Consider the following 21,380-nt stretch of genomic DNA (forward strand, 5'->3'; position numbering starts at 1 on the left):
CAGGTCATTTGCATATTTGCATATGGATCAAAACTGTTTTTTAACACAATAAAAGCGCAGAGAGCTGTGGGGACTGGGTATTGCAGATGAGCTAGTGGCCATCTAGCAGCCCATGTCCCCAGCTCTATGCACTAAATCCAGGTGACAGATTCTCTTTAAGTATTCATTTGTTTATCCAGCTAAATTTCGGATAATTTTTTATGAGGGAACTCATTTCTTTGATACTTCGGATCTCGCCATGAAGTGGCGGTCCGCAAACCGCGGATCCGCAAAAAAGGAAGCCATCTGTGTTGCTTTCCGCAATTTGCGGAACGGACGCCGGCAATATAAATGCCTATTCTTGTCCACAAAGCGCGGACAAGAATAGGACATGTTATATTTTTTTAGCAGGGCTGCGGAACGGAGCTACGGATGCGGACAGCACACGGAGTGCTGTCTGCATCTTTTGCAGCCCCAATGAAGTGAATGGGTCCGCATCCGAGCCGCCAAAACGGTGGCTCGGATGTGGACCCAAACAACGGTCGTGTGCATGAGGCCTTAGGGAGTTTCGTTAACCGACCTAATGTCAGTTAAAACTTTAACCTGGGGGGATAGGATCATTGAAAATCTCCACAGTTATGGAGTTTCGTTAACCGACCTAATGTCAGTTAAAAATTTTAACCTGGAATTTTCGGGGTCTGGGCGATAAATTAAAGAGACAAGCCGTTTTTGATTTTGTGCAGAGACACTTACCACCGATTGTTTCCTTGGTCAAAACTAATTTTACTGAGGAGACCTCCCTGCGGTTCCGGCAGGTGATGGGCTGCGCAGACGTATCATTCTACCTTTACTAGTTACTCTAGAGAAGTGACAGTTTTTATTTATAGGGCGATTGACTTTGTCTGCGAGGCATCCTCTGTTGATAAGCATGGGAGATTTGGTTTTTTGTATTGTAAACTTGCTGGGAAACTATGTATTCTAGCTTTTCTTTATATCCCACCTCCTTTTTCCTTAAATGTGCTTAACTCTTTGTTAACTTTTATGGAACAATGGCTTGCATGCCCCTCATTAGTTATTGGGGACTTTAATTGTGTGATCAATCCTACTACAGACAGTATCTCCATGTGGGGGGGGGGGGGGGGGTCATACATCTGCCCAAGGGTCTCCCTTGGCATTGGCACGTTTTTGTCAGGAATCTGTTTTTTGGGGAAGTTTGGGGATGGTTAGGACATGAGAGAAGAGCTTACTCCTGTATAAGTAAATCTGTAAAATCTATGTCTAGGATAGATCTGGCCTTAATAAATGAAAAATATATGAGTTATGTAAAACAAATAAAATATGAGGCAAGATCTTTTTGGAACATGTGCCTTTGTCTCTTGAGTTTTGTATGGCCCACGATGAAGATATGGAGAGACCCCCATTTAGACTAAATCCCCACTGGATGTCGGTAATGGAGAATCATGAATTAATACAGGAGATTGGGTGTTTTTGGGATACCAATTACAATTCAGCTAAAACCCAGGTAGTCTGGGATGCGTTTTAGGCATTTATGAGGGGGATTTTTGCGAGCAGGGCTTTTTTTCTGGCGGAATGCGCCGGACCGGCGTTCCGCCAACTATTTTTGCCGACTCGGCCTGCCCCCCTTTAGTTACTGGGCCCAGCCGGCCTGCTGCTAGTGGCGTCGCTAGAGCTATGTTGTTCTTTGCCCCCCCGGGTGCCCCCCCGCTGATTCTCTCAGGTGAATACTAATGAGCGCTTCCATTATGGAAGCGCTCATTAGTGTACCGAAGTACCAGGAAGTGGTGAACGCTCTGTACTTACCACTTCCTGGTCCTCGGCTGTCGGCTGTGCAGGGCTGCGCACAGCGTGAGGGCGCTCTGTGACCTCACGCTGTGCACGCCAGTTCAGAGCACAGTCGATTGAGGAGAAAGAAAATTGCAGGCGGCGTCCGTCCAGGAGCAGGAGAGGTAAGTGTTTTTTTATTTTATAAAAAATGTGGCTGCTGGGGGCATAATGGGGGCTAATTGGAGGCATATGGGGTCTAATTGGAGGCATATGGGGGCTATGGGGGCTAATTGGAGGCATATGGGGGCTATGGGGGATAATTGGAGGCATATGGGGGCTAATTGGAGGCATATGGGGGCTAATTGGAGGCAAATGGGGGCTATGGGGCTAATTGGAGGCATATGGGGGCTAATTGGAGGCATATGGGGGCTAATGAGGCATATGGGGGCTAATGATGCATAATGGGGGCTAATGAGAGGCATCAAGGGGGCTAATTAGAGACACAATGGGGGCTAATTAGACTATTAGAGGCATATGGGGGCTAACGAGGGCTAATGAGGCATAATGGGGGCTAATTAGAGACATAATGGGGGCTAATTAGGCATAATGGGGGCTAATTAGAGACATAATGGGGGCTAATTAGGCATATGGGGGCTCATAAGAGGCATAATGTGGGCTAATGAGGCATAATGGCTTATAATGGGGGCTAATAAGAGGCATAATGTGGGCTAATGAGGCATAATTGCTTATAATGGGGGCTAATGAGGCATAAGGGCTGATATGGGGGCGAATGAGAGGCATGGGGGCTGATATGGGAGTGATGAGAGGCATAATGAGGGCTAATGAGAGCCATAATGTGTCATCCACAGATGCCCCCATAACAGTGTGTCTGCCACAGATCCACCATAACAGTACGCCTGCGCACTGACGAGAGACAGAAAGAAGGGGAAAGAATCCGCGGAAGCAAGCAGAGGACAGCAGAGCAGACGACTGAATAGCTTCTTTTGTAAGTAAATTGTTTTATTATAAATGTATCCCTGCATACCGCAATTCTCTCGTATTTTGTAATCTTATTTATATATACTTATTTTGTTTTTGCCCCCCCATTTTTGACTGTGGTATCTTTGTGCCCCCCCCCTATATATTGTTCCTAGAGTCGCCACTGCCGCGGGCACTGGCAGCCTGGCTGTCACGACCGTCACTGGCAATTTTACTTGCATCCCTGTTCTCTAAAGGGGCGGTTTTAGGGGGCGGTCCTAGGGGTGGGTAGGGGCGTGGCCAGGGGAGGGGGGAGTGAGTTCCACCACCTTTTCTCTGAGAAAAAAAGCCCTGTTTGCGAGTAATATTGCTAATCTAAGGAAAGGATATGGAAATAATAAAAAAACTTTAAAAGAGCAGAAATATCAGCTACACATTCTTTTTCTATGAATAAGACAAAAAATAGAAAAAATATGCAGAAGGCAAGCCAAGTCTATTCTGACTTTTTGTTCGAGAAGGCTCAACAGAGGCTATTCTTTAGGGGTCAAAAATATTTTACTGAATCAGGGCGCCCGGGAAAATTGCTGTCGAGAGTGATTTCTAATCAGGATAATAAAAATCAGATAGGTAACATCAGTTTAACAGATGGTTAATAGTTAATGATCAGGATATTATAAAGGGAACTTTTCTGAACCATTTCTCAGACCTATACAAAGCAGATAGCAATATTATGGATGAAATGACACCTTCCGAGCCATTATTGACCCCCAAAGGGATTCGATTGAGGTGGATTTTTCTATACAGGAATTGGAAGCAGCAATTAAAGCATGCTCTGGTAACTCCTCTCCTGGATCAGATGGGTTTCCATATAAATTTTACCATAAATACGAGGAAAGTTATTCCCCTTAGGCTGTTGAAGGTATTCAATGAGTCATTGGAGGATGGCAGTCTACCAGAATCAATGACAGAAGCTGTAATAATAATAATTCCGAAAAAAGGTAAGGACCCCTAGATTTGGGCTCATATAGACCTATATCGTTATTGACTAGTGAAGCTTCTCTCAAAGATTCTGGCTACAAGGCTCTCTAAGGTCATACCTTCAATTATACACCCAGATCAGAATGGGTTTATTCCAAATAAGGGTACTCATCATAACCTACCTCACCTATTTACCAATATTCAGTGGCACGGGGGGTTCCCTCGTTCCATTCTGTTTTTGGATGCCTTCCAAGGCCTTCGACAGGGTGGAGTGGAGATTCCTCTGGAAGGTTTTGGGTAGGATAGGATTTGGAGATAGATTTATAGATATGATTAAACTGCTATATACAGTCAGGTCCATAAATATTGGGACATCAACACAATTTTAACATTTTTGGCTTATTACACCACCACAATGCATTTGAAATGAAACAAACAAGATGTGCTTTAACCTCTTAAGGACATAGGGCGTACAGGTACGCCCTTGTGCCCTGGCACTTAAGGACACAGGGCGTACATGTACGCCCTGTGTATTTTCGATCACTGCCGTGCGGCTGGCAGTGATCGGAACCCGGTGCCTGCTCAAAACTTTATATGCCTAAAAAAACGTTTTATTCACCCCCCCTGCACCCCCGAATGATTTTATGGTGGCGGGAGGTGCAGGGGGAGGGTTGCGGGCGGTGTGGGCGGTGCGGGAGGCGGGCGGTGTGGCAGGCGGGATCGCGATCCCCCGCCCGCCTCCCCTTGTATAATCGTTGGTTTCTAGTGGGTATACCAGGGTGCCAGCACATTGCTGGCACCCTGGTATAAACGGCTGACATCTGCGATGCGATGTCAGCCGTTTAACCCTTTCCATACAGCGGTCCGTACGGACCGTTGTATGGAAAAGGTTAACAGCGCAGGGAGCTCCCTCCCTCTCCCATCGGGGGGCTGCTGTGCCTTTGCAGCCCCCCGATGGGGAGGGAGAGAGCCCCCAGACAGCCCCCCGACAGATCCCCTCTTTACCCTTCCCCGTCTGCGAAGTTCTGACCAGAACTGAGCAGACGGGGAAGGTTCCCATGGCAACAGGACGCCTCTCAGGCGTCCTGCTGTCCATGGTGCTGAACAGATCTGTGCTAAAAGGCATAGATCTGTTCAGTGTAAGTAAAATACAGTGCAGTACAATATATATTGTACTGTACTGTATTATACAGACATCAGACCCACTGGATCTTCAAGAACCAAGTGGGTCTGGGTAAAAAAAAAGTGAATAAAAGTGAAAAAAAAGTAAAAATCAAAAAACACATTTATCACTGATAAAAAATGAAAAAAATAAAATTCCCTACACATGTTTGGTATCGCCGCGTCCGTAACGACCTGATCTATAAAACGGTCATGTGACTTTACCCGAACGGTGAACGCCATAAAAATAAAAAATAAAAAACTATGATGAAATTGAAATTTTGCCCACCTTACTTCCCAAAAAAGGTAATAAAAGTGATCAAAAAAGTCGCATGTACGCCAAAATTGTAACAATCAAACCGCCATCTCATCCCGCAAAAATCATACCCTACCCAAGATAATCGCCCAAAAACTGAAAAAACTATGGCTCTTAGACTATGGAAACACTAAAACATGATTTTTTTTGTTTCAAAAATGAAATCATTGTATAAATGAAAATATCACATGATCTAACCCCTCAGATGACCACCGTAAAAAAATAAAAATAAAAACGGTGTAAAAAAAGCCATTTTTTGTCATCTTACGTCACAAAAAGTGTAATAGCAAGCAATCAAAAAGTCATATGCACCCCAAAATAGATGCCAATCAAACCGTCATCTCATCCCGCAAAAAATGAGACCCTACTTAAGATAATCGCCCAAAAACTGAAAAAACTATGGCTCTTAGACTATGGAGACTCTAAAACATTTTTTTTGTTTTAAAAATGAAATCATTGTGTAAAACTTACATAAATAAAAAAAATTGTATACATATTAGGTATCGCCGCGTCCGTGACAACCTGCTCTATAAAATTACCCCATGATCTAACCTGTCAGATGAATCTTGTAAATAACAAAAAAAAAACGGTGCCAAAAAAGCTATTTCTTGTTACCTTGCCGCACAAAAAGTGTAATATAGAGCAACCAAAAATCATATGTACCCTAAACTAGTACCAACAAAACTGCCAACCTATCCCGTAGTTTCTAAAATGGGGTCACTTTTTTGGAGTTTCTACTCTAGGGGTGCATCAGGGGGCTTCAAATGGGACATGGTGTAAAAAAAAACTGTCCAGCAAAACCTGCCTTCCAAAAACCATATGGCATTCCTTTCCTTCTGCGCCCTGCCGTGTGCCCGTACAGCGGTTTACGACCACATATGGGGTGTTTCTGTAAACTACAGAATAAGGGCCATAAATAATGAGTTTTGTTTGGCTGTTAACCTTTGCTTTGTAACTGAAAAAAAAAATATTAAAATGGAAAATCTGCCAAAAAAGTGAAATTTTGAAATTGTATCTCTATTTTCCATTAAATCTTGTGCAACACCTAAAGGGTTAACAAAGTTTGTAAAATCAGTTTTGAATACCTTGAGGGGTGTAGTTTCTTAGATGGGGTCACTTTTATGGAGTTTATAATCTAGGGGTGCATCAGGGGGGCTTCAAATGGGACATGGTGCCAAAAAAACAGTCCAGCAAAATCAGCCCTCCAAAAACCATACGGCGCACCTTTCACTCTACGCCCCGCTGTGTGCCTGTACAGTAGTTTATGGCCACATATGGGGTGTTTCTGTAAACAGCAGAGTCAGGGCAATAAAGATACAGTCTTGTTTGGCTGTTAACCCTTGCTTTGTTAGTGGAAAAAATGGGTTAAAATGGAAAATTAGGCAAAAAAATGAAATTCTCAAATTTCATCGCCATTTGCCAATAACTCTTGTGCAACACCTAAAGGGTTAACGACGTATGTAAAATCAGTTTTGAATACCTTGAGGGGTGTAGTTTCTTAGATGGGGTCACTTTTAGGGAGTTTCTCCTCTAGGGGTGCATCAGGGGGCTTCAAATGGGACATGGTGTAAATAAACCAGTCCATAAAAATCAGCCTTCCAAAAACCAAACGGCGCACCTTTCACTCTACGCCCCGCTGTGTGGCCGTACAGTAGTTTACGGCCACATATTGGGTGTTTCTGTAAACGGCAGAGTCAGGGCAATAAAGATACAGTCTTGTTTGGCTGTTAACCCTTGGTTTGTTAGTGGAAAAAATGGGTTAAAATGAAAAATTTTACAAAAAAATGAAATTCTCAAATTTCCTCCCCATTTGCCAATAACTCTTGTGCAACACCTAAAGGGTTAACAACGTATGCAAAATCAGTTTTGAATACCTTGAGGAGTGTAGTTTCTTAGATGGGGTCATTTTTGGGTGGTTTCTATAATGTAAGCCTCGCAAAGTGACTTGAGACCTGAACTGGTCCCTAAAAATTGAGTTTTGGTAAATTTCTGAAAAATTTCAAGATTTGCTTCTAAACTTCTAAGCCTTATAACATCCCCAAAAAATTAAATATCATTCCCAAAACAATTCAAACATGAAGTAGACATATGGGGAATGTAAAGTCATCACAATTTTTGGGGGTATTACTATGTATTACAGAAGTAGAGAAACTGAAACTTTGAAATTTGCAAATTTTTCCAAATTTTTGTTAAATTAGGTATTTTTTGGTGCAAAACAAATTATTTTTTTGACTCCATTTTACCAGTGTCATAAAGTACAATATGTAACGAAAAAACAATCTCAGAACGGCCTGGATAAGTCAAAGCGTTTTAAAGTTATCAGCACTTAAAGGGACTCTGGTCAGATTTTCAAAAAATGGCCTGGTCCTAAGGTGTAAAAAGGCTGTGTCCTTAAGGGGTTAACTGCAGACTGTCAGCTTTAATTTGAGGGTATTTACATCCAAATCAGGTGAACTGTGCAGGAATTACAACAGTTTACATATGTGCCTCCCACTTGTTAAGGGACCAAAAGTAATGGAACAATTGGCTTCTCAGCTGTTCCATGGCCAGGTGTGTGTTATTCCCTCATTCGTTTCAATAGTTTTTATTAATTATTTTTCAAGACATATAAGAAAGAAACAAAACCGGGAGTACCGGTCAGGATACATTATGGAGTATTAAATTTGCGCAATGCAACAGCGCATTATGCCAATTAGAAGTAAAGAAAGTACCATAACAATGATGCATATAAGTGCAAATCCTCATAATAGAAATTATAAAAGAGATGCAAAGCGCCTCCCAGCCAGGATGCTCGCATCATTCAGACATAGGCAGCGTGAAATGACACAGGCAACATACATGCACCATTTAAACATAGCTTCCCAAAAGAGAAATGGGAATAAAACATCTAAAAACAGAAATAAAAATAAAACATTGAAAAAATAAACTTGAGGAGCTCAAAGGCTCTCTGATAATTGGGGCTATAGTCCCGTCTGTGACCCAGGTCAAGAACAGGTCCAGGGAATATAAAACTAGGATAACTTCAGCACCGTAATGCTGAAAAAAACCTGCACAGTGAACCCATGTTAACGGACTATTTCCCAGCCCTTATGGATCCTTCTTGGAGCATTTTGTCGGGCTCCCTCTGGTGGAGACGGTGCAATATTCCAGCTATTCAGGATCTTGTGGCCCTCAGCTAGGGACTTGATGATGTGTAGCTCCTCCTTGTGGTGCACTAGAAGACGAACTGGGAATCCCCAGCGGTACTGAATCTTCTCCCGTTGAAGAGCAGAAGTAATGGGGAGTAAGGCTCTCCGTAGCCTCAGCGTAGTGGCGGATAGCTCCGCAAAGATAAGAACTTTATGATAAGGGGCAGGAAGTCCTCCATTTTTTCTGGCGTGAGCCATTAGTTGCTCTTTGACCTTAAAGAAATGGACTCTGGCGAGTACGTCCCTTGGAATAGATGCATCCAGGTGTCGCGGACGTGGTACTCGGTGAGCCCGATCAATCTCCAGATCTTTATCTAGGCAATGTGGCAAAGTCGCTTTAATAAGAGATTGCACATATTCCGGGATATCTTTCGCGGAAACTAATTCAGGGATCCCACGCAATTTTATATTGTTGCGCCGACTCCTGTCTTCTAAGTCGACCATTTTTATCTTTATGGCTTCCACCTCTGCTTCTAATTCGGTTTGCGCATCAATTAGGGTGTTATGAGACGTTGCAAAGTCCCCAAATTTGTTCTCCAGGTGGTCTGTTCTAGCCCCTAGATCAGCTATTTCAGAGCGTAGAGGGGCCACCACCAGTCGCATGTCCCGCAATAAGGAACGCCTCTGGAGCAATAGCATGTCCCGCATGGCGGTATCGGTCAGGGCTGTGTTGAAGACTGGTATTGCTAGTAGAGCGGCCTCTCCCTCTTCACCGGATTCCCATCCCCAGCCCTGGGAAATTTTTTGTGAGGGTGTCGGAGTGGGCTCCTCAGGTTGTCGGGGTTGTAAGTGAACCTGTAGCTTGCTTGGGGAGCCGGCGGGATTCACACTTTGCTCCGGGCCGGTAGCGTAGCTAGGCGTCTCCAGTGGATCTGCTGGTTCTGGACCCAGCACCGGATCAGAAACTCCCGTTGAAAGGGCGGTATGCTCGAACCCACGAGAGGCTGCGGTGGGTGAAGCTGGAGGAGAGCGCTGCAGATCCCACGCCGATTCATGGGAGGGCTGCAGTTCGTCCGAGCTCTCGGGTAATGAGACGGGTGTCTCCTCTGCGCCATCTTAGTCGCTGCCTGCATCTTTAGAGAAGTAGAACTTAGAGAGCTGAGGGTGTTTAACCGCTCTTTTTTTCCACCCAACCATGTCGGTAGCGGTACTGAGGAGGTTCCCCTCCAGTTTGAGTGGGTTCACCATTGGTATGTCGCTTTAAAGTCGCTTTTGATAGTGCTGTCTCAGGAGCTCAAACTCCAAGCATCCGCGCGCCTCGGCAGCCAGACCACGCCGCCCGCCTGTTATTCCCTCATTATCCCAATTACAATGAGCAGATAAAAGGTCCAGAGTTCATTTCAAGTGTGCTATTTGCATTTGGAATCTGTTGCTGTCAACTCTCAAGATGAGATCCAAAGAGCTGTCACTATCAGTGAAGCAATCCATCATTAGGCTGAAAAAACTAAACAAACCCATCAGAGAGATAGCAAAAACATTAGGCGTGGCCAAAACAACTGTTTGGAACATTCTTAAAAAGAAGGAACGCACATGTGAGCTCAGCAACACCAAAGACCCAGAAGACCACGAAAAACAACTGTGGTGGATGACCGAAGAATTTTTTCCCTGGTGAAGAAAACACCCTTCACAACAGTTGGCCAGAACAAGAACACTCTCCAGGAAGTAGGTGTATGTGTGTCAAGGTTAACAATCAAGAGAAGACTTCACCAGAGGAGAATACAGAGGGTTTACCACAAGATGTAAACCATTGGTGATCCTCAAAAACAGGAAGGCCAGATTAGAGTTTGCCAAACGACATCTAAAAAAGCCTTCACAGTTCTGGAACAACATCCTATGGACAGATGAGACCAAGATCAACTTGTACCAGAGTGATGGGAAGAGAAGAGTATGGAGAAAGAAAGGAACTGCTCATGATCCTAAGCATACCACCTCATCAGTGAAGCATGGTGGTGGTAGTGTTATGGCGTGAGCATGTATGGCTGCCAATGGAACTGGTTCTCTTGTATTTATTGATGATGTGACTGCTGACAAAAGCAGCAGGATGAATTCTGAAGTGTTTCTGGCAATATTATCTGCTCATATTTAACCAAATGCTTCAGAACTCATTGGATGGTGCTTCACAGTGCAGATGGACAATGACCCAAAGCATACTGCAAAAGCAAACAAAGAGTTTTTTAAGAGAAAGAAGTGGAATGTTATGCAATTGCCAAGTCAATCATCTGACCTGAATCCGATTGAGCATGCATTTCACTTGCTGAAGACAAAACTGAAGGGAAAATGCCTCAAGAACAAGCAGGAACTGAAGGCAGTTGCAGTAGAGACCTGGCAGAGCATCACCAGGGATGAAACCCAGTGTCTGGTGATGTCTATGTGTTCCAGACTTCAGGCTGTAATTGACTGCAAAGGATTTTCAACCAAGTATTAAAAAGTTAAAGTTTGATTTATGATTATTATTCTGTCCCATTACTTTTGGTCCCTTAACAAGTGGGAGGCACATATGCAAACTGTTGTAATTCCTACACCATTCACCTGATTTGGATGTAAATACCCTTAAATTAAAGCTGACAGTCTGCAGTTAAAGAACATCTTGTTTGTTTCATTTCAAATTCATTGTGGTGGTGTATAGAGCCAAAAAATTTAGAATTGTGTCGATATCCAAATATTTATGGACCTGACTGTAGATCTCCTTTGGTGAGACTGAATATTAATGGGAGTTTGACATCTAGTTTTACCTTGAATAGGAGTACTCGCAAAGGTTGCCCATTATCCCAATTGTTATTTGATATCTATGTTGAGCCCTTAGCCTTGGCTGTTAGGCAGAATACTAAAATTAAAGGTTTTGGAACTTTAGGGATAGAGGATTGTATTTATTTATATGCGGATGATGTCCTATTCTTTATAGATCATACTAATACAACTCTTCCAAGACTCATCCGAATAGTTAAGTCCTTTGGCAAGGTCTCAGGTCTAGATATAAATTGGTCAAAAACTACTCCTATGCCACTGGATACTTTTGTACTCTCTAGTGAGGGACTCTCGAGCAAGTTGAATGTCTGATTCCTTTAAATATTTGGGTATGATTATTTCCCCCAAGATTGAAGATTTTTTTACAGCTTAACCTGACCCCATTGTTAACTTAACTGAGGTTAAAAATTGGGGTTTGGCTGCGACTTCCTGTATCTAGAGCTGACAGAGTATCGCTGGTTAAGATGGTGATCCTACCCCAACTCCTCTATATCCTTAGGAACTCACCCATATGGATAGAGGATACGTTTTTTAAAGAGAATGATTAATGACTTGAGGGGAAGAAAGCGGGTAAGGCTTAAATTGGAATATTTATATAAGCTGCTGGAGCAGGGGGGTTTGAATCTTCCCTACTTTGAGGGCTATTTTATAGCTGGGCAGTTCTGATTATATCGTTAATGGGAGAAAAGTGCATTGTGTACGACTCTGGTGAGGAGATCCTCGTATAACAATATATTTACCTTATTAGAATCTGGGCAACTGATTAATGTGGAACAGGAGTACAGAGAGGCTAGAAAGTTGTTATCCAACTCTCGGGACATTATTAGATCATGGCTGGGGATAAAAGGATTGCTCCAATGCACCCCTTTTTGGTATAATCTTCATCTACAGGCTCTAGATGGAATTGCCGGAGATCAGTTTTGGCAAAAAAATAGCATTCTATATGTTACACAGGTGGTGAAGAATAGAGAGATACTGTCTTATTCGGACTTAGCACAAAGGGAGACTTTGGATAATTTGTTGTGGTTTAGATACTTTCAGTTGTGATCTTCACTTTTAAAGGGCTTCTGTCACCCCACTAAACATTATTTTTTTTTTTGGTTATTTATAATCCCTATACTGCGATTTATGCATACATACTGTAATTAATAATTTTGGTTCAGCAGATTATGTTAAAAACGTACTTTTAAAATATGCAAATTACCTTGCTACCAGCAAGTAGGGCAGCTACTTGCTGGTAGCAGCCGCATCCTCCTATCCTAAAGACGCCCCCTCCACATGTTGATTGACAGGGCCAGCGGACGGGATCGTTCTCTGCTGGCCCTGTTTGCATTCAAAATCTGGCGCCTGCGCCGTACCTGTCTTCAGTTGGCGCAGGCGCACTGAGAGGCGGACGCTCGCTCGGCCGCTCCATCCTCAATGCGCCTGCGCCGATGACGTCACATCTACACCCGGCGCAGACGCATTGAGGATGGAGCGGCCGAGCGAGCGTCCTCCTCTCAATGCGCCTGCGCCGACTGAAGACAGGTACGGCGCAGGCGCCAGATTTTGAATGCAAACAGGGCCAGCAGAGAACGATCCCGTCCGCTGGCCCTGTCAATCAACATGTGGAGGGGGCGTCTTTAGGATAGGAGGATGCGGCTGCTACTAGCAAGTAGCCGCCCTACTTGCTGGTAGCAAGGTAATTTGCATATTTTAAATGTACGTTTTTAACATAATCTGCTGAACCAAAATTTTTAATTACAGTATGTATGCATAAATCGCAGTATAGAGATTCTAATTAACCAAAAAAAAAAAAACTGTTTAGTGGGGTGACAGAAGCCCTTTAAGTGTAAAGGATAAATAACTTTTGGAGATAGAGACACTTCCACTTTTTTTAATGATTTGATTTGAATTTAGATTGGATAGTTAAGATTGCACATATTTACAAATTACTACTTAAGGCACTATTTATTAAAATACAATCACCAGGACAAAGGGCTTGGGGAGTTGATTGTCCAGGTATTCAATTAGAGGGATGGGGAAATATTTTTGTGAATTTAACCACTTAAGGACCACAGGTTTATACCCCCCTAGTGACCAGGCCCTTTTTTCCAAATCGGCACTCCACAATTTTAGCAGTTTATTGCTCGGTCATGCAACTTACCACCCAAATGAATTTTACCTGCTTTTATTCTCACTAATAGAGCTTTCATTTGGTGGTATTTCATTGCTGCTGACATTTTTACTTTTTTTGTTATTAATCGAAATTTTATGATTTTTTTTGCAAAAAAATGACATTTTTCACTGTCAGTTGTAAAATTTTGCAAAAAAAACGACATCCATATATAAATTTTTCTCAAAATTTATTGTTCTACATGTCTTTGATTAAAAAAAAATGTTTGGGTAAAAAAAAAAAATGGTTTGGGTAAAAGTTATAGCATTTACAAACTATGGTACAAAAATGTGAATTTCCGCTTTTTGAAGCAGCTCTGACTTTCTGAGCACCTGTCATGTTTCCTGAGGTTCTACAATGGCCAGACAGTACAAACACCCCCCAAATGACCCCATTTCGGAAAGTAGACACCCTAAGGTATTCGCTGATGGGCATAGTGAGTTCATAGAACTTTTAATTTTTTGTCACAAGTTAGCGGAAATTTTATTATTTTTTTTTCTTACAAAGTCTCATATTCCACTAACTTGTGACAAAAAAATAAAAACTTCCATGAACTCACTATGCCCATCACGAAATACCTTGGGGTGTCTTCTTTCCAAAATGGGGTCACTTGTGGGGTAGTTATACTGCCCTGGCATTTTAGGGGCCCAAATGCGTGAGAAGTAGTTTGAAATCAAAATCTGTAAAAAATGGCCGGTGAAATCCGAAAGGTGCTCTTTGGAATGTGGGCCCCTTTGCCCACCTAGGCTAAAAAAGTGTCACACATGTGGTATTGCCGTACTCAGGAGAAGTTGGGCAATGTGTTTTGGGGTGTCATTTTACATATACCCATGCTGGGTGAGAGAAATATCTTGGCAAAAGACAACTTTTCCCATTTTTTTATACAAAGTTGGCATTTGACCAAGATATTTATCTCACCCAGCATGGGTATATGTAAAATGACACCCCAAAACACATTGCCCAACTTCTCCTGAGTACGGTGATACCAGATGTGTGACACTTTTTTGCAGCCTAGGTGGGCAAAGGGGCCCACATTCCAAAGAGCACCTTTCGGATTTCACCGGCCATTTTTTACAGATTTTGATTTCAAACCACTTCTCACGCATTCGGGCCCCTAAAATGCCAGGGCAGTATAACTACCCCACAAGTGACCCCATTTTGGAAAGAAGACACCCCAAGGTATTTCGTGATGGGAATAGTGAGTTCATGGAAGTTTATATTTTTTGTCACAAGTTAGTGGAATATGAGACTTTGTAAGAAAAAAATAAATAAAAAAAAAATCATCATTTTCCGCTAACTTGTGACAAAAAATAAATTTCTAGGAACTCGCCATGCCCCTCTCGGAATACCTTGGGGTGTCTTCTTTTCAAAATGGGGTCACTCGTGGGGTAGTTATACTGCCCTGGCATTCTAGGGGCCCTAATGTGTGGTAAGTAGGTAAATGACCTGTGAAATCCTAAAGGTGCTCTTTGGAATGTGGGCCCCTTTGCCCACTTAGGCTGCAAAAAAGTGTTACACATGTGGTATCGCCGTATTCAGGAGAAGTTGGGCAATGTGTTTTGGGGTGTCTTTTTACATATACTCATGCTGGGTGAGAGAAATATCTCGGCAAAAGACAACTTTCCCCATTTTTTATACAAAGTTGGCATTTGACCAAGATATTTATCTCACCCAGCATGGGTATATGTAAAATGACACCGCAAAACACATTGCCCAACTTCTCCTGAGTACGGCGATACCAGATGTGTGACACTTTTTTGCAGCCTAGATGCGCAAAGGGGCCCACATTCCTTTTATGAGGGCATTTTTAGACATTTGGATCCCAGACTTCTTCTCACGCTTTAGGGCCCCTAAAATGCCAGGGCAGTATAAATACCCCACATGTGACCCCATTTTGGAAAGAAGACACCCCAAGGTATTCAATGAGGGGCATGGCTAGTTCATAGCATTTTTTTTTTTTGGCACAAGTTAGCGGAAATTGATTTTTATTTTTTTTTTCTCACAAAGTCTCCCTTTCCGCTAACTTGGGACAAAAATTTCAATATTTCATGGACTCAATATGCCCCTCACGGAATACCTTGGGGTGTCTTCTTTCCGAAATGGGGTCACATGTGGGGTATTTATACTGCCCTGGCATTCTAGGGGCCCTAAAGCGTGAGAAGAAGTCTGGAATATAAATGTCTAAAAAATTTTACGCATTTGGATTCCGTGAGGGGTATGGTGAGTACATGTGAGATTTTATTTTTTGACACAAGTTAGTGGAATATGAAACTTTGTAAGAAAAAAATAATAATTTCCGCTAACTTGGGCCAAAAAAATGTGTGAATGGAGCCTTACAGGGGGGTGATCAATGACAGGGGGGTGATCAGAGAGTCTATATGGGGTGATCACCCCCCTGTCATTGATCACCCCCCTATAAGGCTCCATTCAGATGTCCGTATGTGTTTTGCGGATCCGATCCATGTATCCGTGGATCCGTAAAAAACATACAGATATCTGAATGGAGCCTTACAGGGGGGGTGATCAATGACAGGGGGGTGATCAATGACAGGGGGGTGATCAGGGAGTCTATATGGGGTGATCACCCCCCTGTCATTGATCACCTCCCTATAAGGCTCCATTCAGATGTCCATATGTGTTTTGCGGATCCGATCACTGTATCCGTGGATCCGTAAAAAACATATGGACATCTGAATGCAGCCTTACAGGGGGGTGATCAATGACAGGGGGGTGATCAGGGAGTCTATATGGGGTGATCACCCCCCTGTCATTGATCACCCCCCTATAAGGCTCCATTCAGATGTCCGTATGTGTTTTGCGGATCCGATCCATGTATCCGTGGATCCGTAAAAAACATACGGACATCTGAATGCAGCCTTACAGGGGGGTGATCAATGACAGGGGGGTGATCAATGACAGGGGGGTGATCAGGGAGTCTATATGGGGTGATCACCCCCCTATAAGGCTCCATTCAGATGTCCGTATGTGTTTTGCGGATCTGATCCATGTATCCGTGGATCCGTAAAAAACATACGGACATCTGAATGCAGCCTTACAGGGGGGTGATCAATGACAGGGGGGTGATCAGGGAGTCTATATGGGGTGATCACCCCCCTGTAAGGCTCCATTCAGACCTCTGTATGTGTTTTGCGGATCCGATCCATGTATCCGTGGATCCGTAAAAAACATACGGACATCTGAATGCAGCCTTACAGGGGAGTGATCAATGACAGGGGGGTGATCAATGACAGGGGGCTGATCAGGGAGTCTATATGGGGTGATCACCCCCCTGTCATTGATCACCCCCCTATAAGGCTCCATTCAGATGTCCGTATGTGTTTTGCGGATCCGATCCATGTATCCGTGGATCCGTAAAAAACATACGGACATCTGAATGCAGCCTTACAGGGGGGTGATCAATGACAGGGGGGTGATCAATGACAGGAGGGTGATCAGGGAGTCTATATGGGGTGATCACCCCCCTGTCATTGATCACCCCCCTATAAGGGTCCGTTCAGATGTCCGTATGTGTTTTGCGGATCCGATCCATGTATCCGTGGATCCGTAAAAAACATACGGACATCTGAATGCAGCCTTACAGGGGGGTGATCAATGACAGGGGGGTGATCAATGACAGGGGGGTGATCAATGACAGGGGGGTGATCAGGGAGTCTATATGCGGTGATCACCCCCCTGTAAGGCTCCATTCAGACGTCTGTATGTGTTTTGCGGATCCGATCCATGTATCCGTGGATCCGTAAAAAACATACGGACATCTGAATGCAGCCTTACAGGGGAGTGATCAATGACAGGGGGGTGATCAATGACAGGGGGGTGATCAGGGAGTCTATATGGGGTGATCACCCCCCTGTCATTGATCACCCCCCTGTAAGGCTCCATTCAGACGTCTGTATGTGTTTTGCGGATCCGATCCATGTATCCGTGGATCCGTAAAAAACATACGGACATCTGAATGCAGCCTTAAAGGGGAGTGATCAATGACAGGGGGGTGATCAATGACAGGGGGGTGATCAGGGAGTCTATATGGTGTGATCACCCCCGTCATTGATCACCCCCCTGTAAGGCTCCATTCAGACGTCCGTATGTGTTTTGCGGATCCGATCCATGTATTAGTGGATCCGTAAAAATCATGCGGACGTCTGAATGGAGCCTTACAAGGGGGTGATCAATGACAGGGGGGTGATCAATGACAGGGGGGTGATCAGGGAGTCTATATGGGGTGATCAGGGGTTAATAAGGGGTTAATAAGTGACAGGGGGGTGTAGTGTAGTGGTGTTTGGTGCTACATATTACTGAGCTACCTGTGTCCTCTGGTGGTCGATCCAAACAAAAGGGACCACCAGAGGACCAGGTAGCAGGTATATTAGACGCTGTTATCAAAACAGCGTCTAATATACCTGTTAGGGGTTAAAAAAAATCGCATCTCCAGCCTGCCAGCGAACGATCGCCGCTGGCAGACTGGAGATCCACTCGCTTACCTTCCGATCCTGTGAACGCGCGCACCTGTGTGCGCGCGTTCACAGGAAATCTCGGCTTACGCGAGATGACGCCAATCGGCGTTAGTGTGACCTAGGAGCGCCGCAGCGATGACGCCTTTCGGCGTTAGTGTGGCGGGAAGTGGTTAAAGGGATTCTGTCAGCCCGATTGTCAATGCTGAGCTATAATATCATCATATCAGTCTCCTTTATCTAATTAAAAATATACTAGTTTTACCCCCACCTGTCCTTTAATTTTTGATAAAAATGTATATGCTAATTACCTTCATAACGTGTCCAAGGGGCTGTCCCTGGCAGCAGCCTCATCGAATTGAATTGCGCATGCGCCAGCTTTCTGTGAGGGCCTGGACGTGTGTAACATTGGTGCATGCGCGAGATTACGGCACACTGTGAAAAAAAATAAAGCAGAGGAGAGGAGTGAATAATTAACAGCCTTCCAAGAGAAGGGGAGCAGCTGGGCACCAATGGCCAGAGGGACAGCCCCTTGGGCACGTTATGAAGGTAATTAGCATATAAATAAAAGCAATTTTTAGCAAAAATGAAAGGACAGGTGGGGGTAAAACTAGTATATTTTAATTAGATAAAGGAGACTGATATGATGATATTATAGCTCAGTATCGAAAATTGGGCTGGCAGAATCCCTTTAAGTTCAATATCTCACAATTTTAATCACGTTTTGGTACAATTCAATATTTTGTATAGATTATATGTTACGCCCTTATGGCTTAATAAATGTGGGTTAAGGCCTCTTGCACACGAACGTGTGCGCCCCGTGGCCGTGCTGCGGGCCGCAATGCACGAACACCAACCGTGGGGGAAGCCGCAGCAGATCGCGGACCCATTCACTTTAATGTGTCCGCGATCCGCCCGTTCCACAAAAAGATAGGACATGTTCTATCTTTTTGCATAACGGAAGTACAGGACGAAACAAGCATTAGAACTTAACATTATGGGGGAAATAAAGTATAATAATAAAAAATATATATATTTTCATTTTTTTAATTCCTGGAGAACCCCTTTAAGGACCTACACCTGGACCAATCAACAGTGTCTCATTGGCCCTCTTAGACACATATGGGGTCATTTATCAAACTAGTGTAAAGTAGAACTGGCTTAGTTGCCCATAGCAACCAATCAGATTCCACTTTCATTTTTGACAGTTACTTTTGAAAAAGAAAGGTTGGATCTGTTTGGTTGCTAAGGGCAACTAAGCCAGGTCTACTTTACACCAGTTTGATAAATGACCCCAATAATTTTCCTCAGATACCCTCTACATGAGGTTGTTGACCTTTCTCTCTGGAGGGTCCATCATCTGTCTTTTCTTGATCACCATGAGACATCTCATCACCCCACTTGGCTTGTGGAAGTGCTACTTCGGCAATTGCAGACAGACATTCTGGAATGAACTCTTTTACTGTTGACAGAGCTGAACCTCTATCCTCACTTGGCTCTATACACTTTGTATGACTCACAGACATCCCAACCTGCAAAAACTCATTTCAGGGAGGTGCACTTCTCATTTCAGGGAGGTTTTCTTTTTTTTTCTTTCACAAACTTTTTATTACATTTTCCAAACATATGCAGTATCTGCACACTTTGCTCTATGGTGTAGAGGACTGGGCTCATTACCCTGCCCCAAATTATCATATTTATGTATATGATTAAAGGGATTCTGTCACCACCTATAAGTCCTGTGAGCTAAACATATGCTCATGTCCAGGGTAGCATTCTGATTTCTAAGGTGGCCTTATAAAAGCTATTTGTGGCTTTATTCTGCGGAAAAACAGGTTTTACTAACCTGTCAATCATTGAATTAAGGTGCCCAAGCAGGGGAGGTCTGTGGATGCATGGTGCCCGGCCGCACGCATCGCCGTTCGTGCCCAGCGCTGCCTTCTACTCCTCAGTGCCGCCTCTCCCTCCCTCCTGCTTTGAGATCCCGCGCGTGCGCACAGGCTCAGCCTGATGCGCCGTTGCGGACTGCTGGCATCGGCTTCTTCTTGCACTGTGCACACGCGCCGAGAAGGGGACACTGCTACAGGTTGCCGGAAAGGTTTACTGCGAGTAAACTTAGAGATGGGAAGTTCGGATCTTTCACATGAATCGGTTCATTTGAATCAGTTCATTCAAATGAACCGAATCATGAATCAAATCTTCGGTTCATTTGCTGAGCTGACAAGAAGCAAGTGAACCGAAGCTTACCTTGCACAATGCGCATGCGCGGATGCTTCGATTCACTTACTGACTCGCTGAGTCGGCTCTTGGTCTGAGTCAGGAAGTTTATTCTTTTAAACCCTGTGTGTAATTATCTACCCCACTGTAGGAAAAAAACACAAGCATCCAGGGGGGGGTAAATTTAACACTGGGGTAAATAATATAATTAAAATGGAGGGTTTAATGTGTAAATGTATTTAAAAAAAATACATCTCTCTGAATAATTATATAGCTACTGGATGAGACAGAAGAAGGGATGCCTTTAACATATATATCTCCTTGAGAAGCCAATTTGACCCTAAAGGGTTAATTCAACCTGTAATCTAAACTCTGTCCTGTCACTTCTCTTATCTCTTTGCTCTGCTATCAGTAAACCTTTCCGGGATATATTGTCTCACATGTGGGTGTCAGGGAGCCGCTATCTAATAGCGGGAGACTCCCTGAACTTCAGGGAGACTTGAGATCCCTGGACTCACCCTGAGCTCTGATACCTTAGTGTCATTACATACAAGCGCACATGTTGTGGCATCCATCATATCAACATGCATCACCCCCCTTAGCCACACATTTGTTGTTACCCTGGGTTACCTTGTTTACATCGCCTGTAACATCAGTGGCTGGGACACATATTACCGCTGCACACCTGCTCCGCAGGACAAGTCTTGAGGTACCCATCTCTGACTTCCCTCTCAATCTGGGAATGAGTGAGCTCCGCAAGGGTCTCAGCTTCTACATTAGGGCTCATGCCCACGGCCGTGCTGTGGACCACAAAATTCGATGAGCAATGCACGGGCACGACCGTGGGGCAGCCGCATGCGGATCCCTTGAATGGGGTCCGGGATCCGCATCCGACGGTCCGCACCGCAAAAAAGTAGTGCGTGCACTACTTTTTTGCAGTGCGGAGGCACGGCCAGAAACATGATGGAAGCACTCTGTAGTGCTTCAGTGTGGTTCCAATCCGTGCCTCCGTTCCGCATCTCCGTGATTGTGGACCCAGTGAATGGGTCCGCGATCCGTGGTGCGGGGTGCACACGGCCAATGCCCGTGTATTGCGGACCCCACGGTGGGGCAACGGCAGTGTGCATGAGCCCTTATACTCATGACCTGCAGGGGGCAATGTTTCTACTACACACATTTCTACCATGAACATCCTGCATGGCAGTGTTATACTCCAAGTTACTACTGACAACTGACACTTGTAAGGATTTTTTCCAAAATATCTCTGGCTCTTTACTAGACAGTTCACCAATCAATGAGACCACGTCCACCAGCACACAGATGTCATTGATTTACTCATCCAGGTGAATTTAGATGTGATGATTCTGCAGCGGATTGTCAGGAAGGAAGTGTTCCTTACCATCAGTCGG

The sequence above is a fragment of the Bufo bufo genome, chromosome 6 (genome assembly GCF_905171765.1).
Source record: "Bufo bufo chromosome 6, aBufBuf1.1, whole genome shotgun sequence".
In the NCBI taxonomy this organism is placed as follows: domain Eukaryota; kingdom Metazoa; phylum Chordata; class Amphibia; order Anura; family Bufonidae; genus Bufo; species Bufo bufo.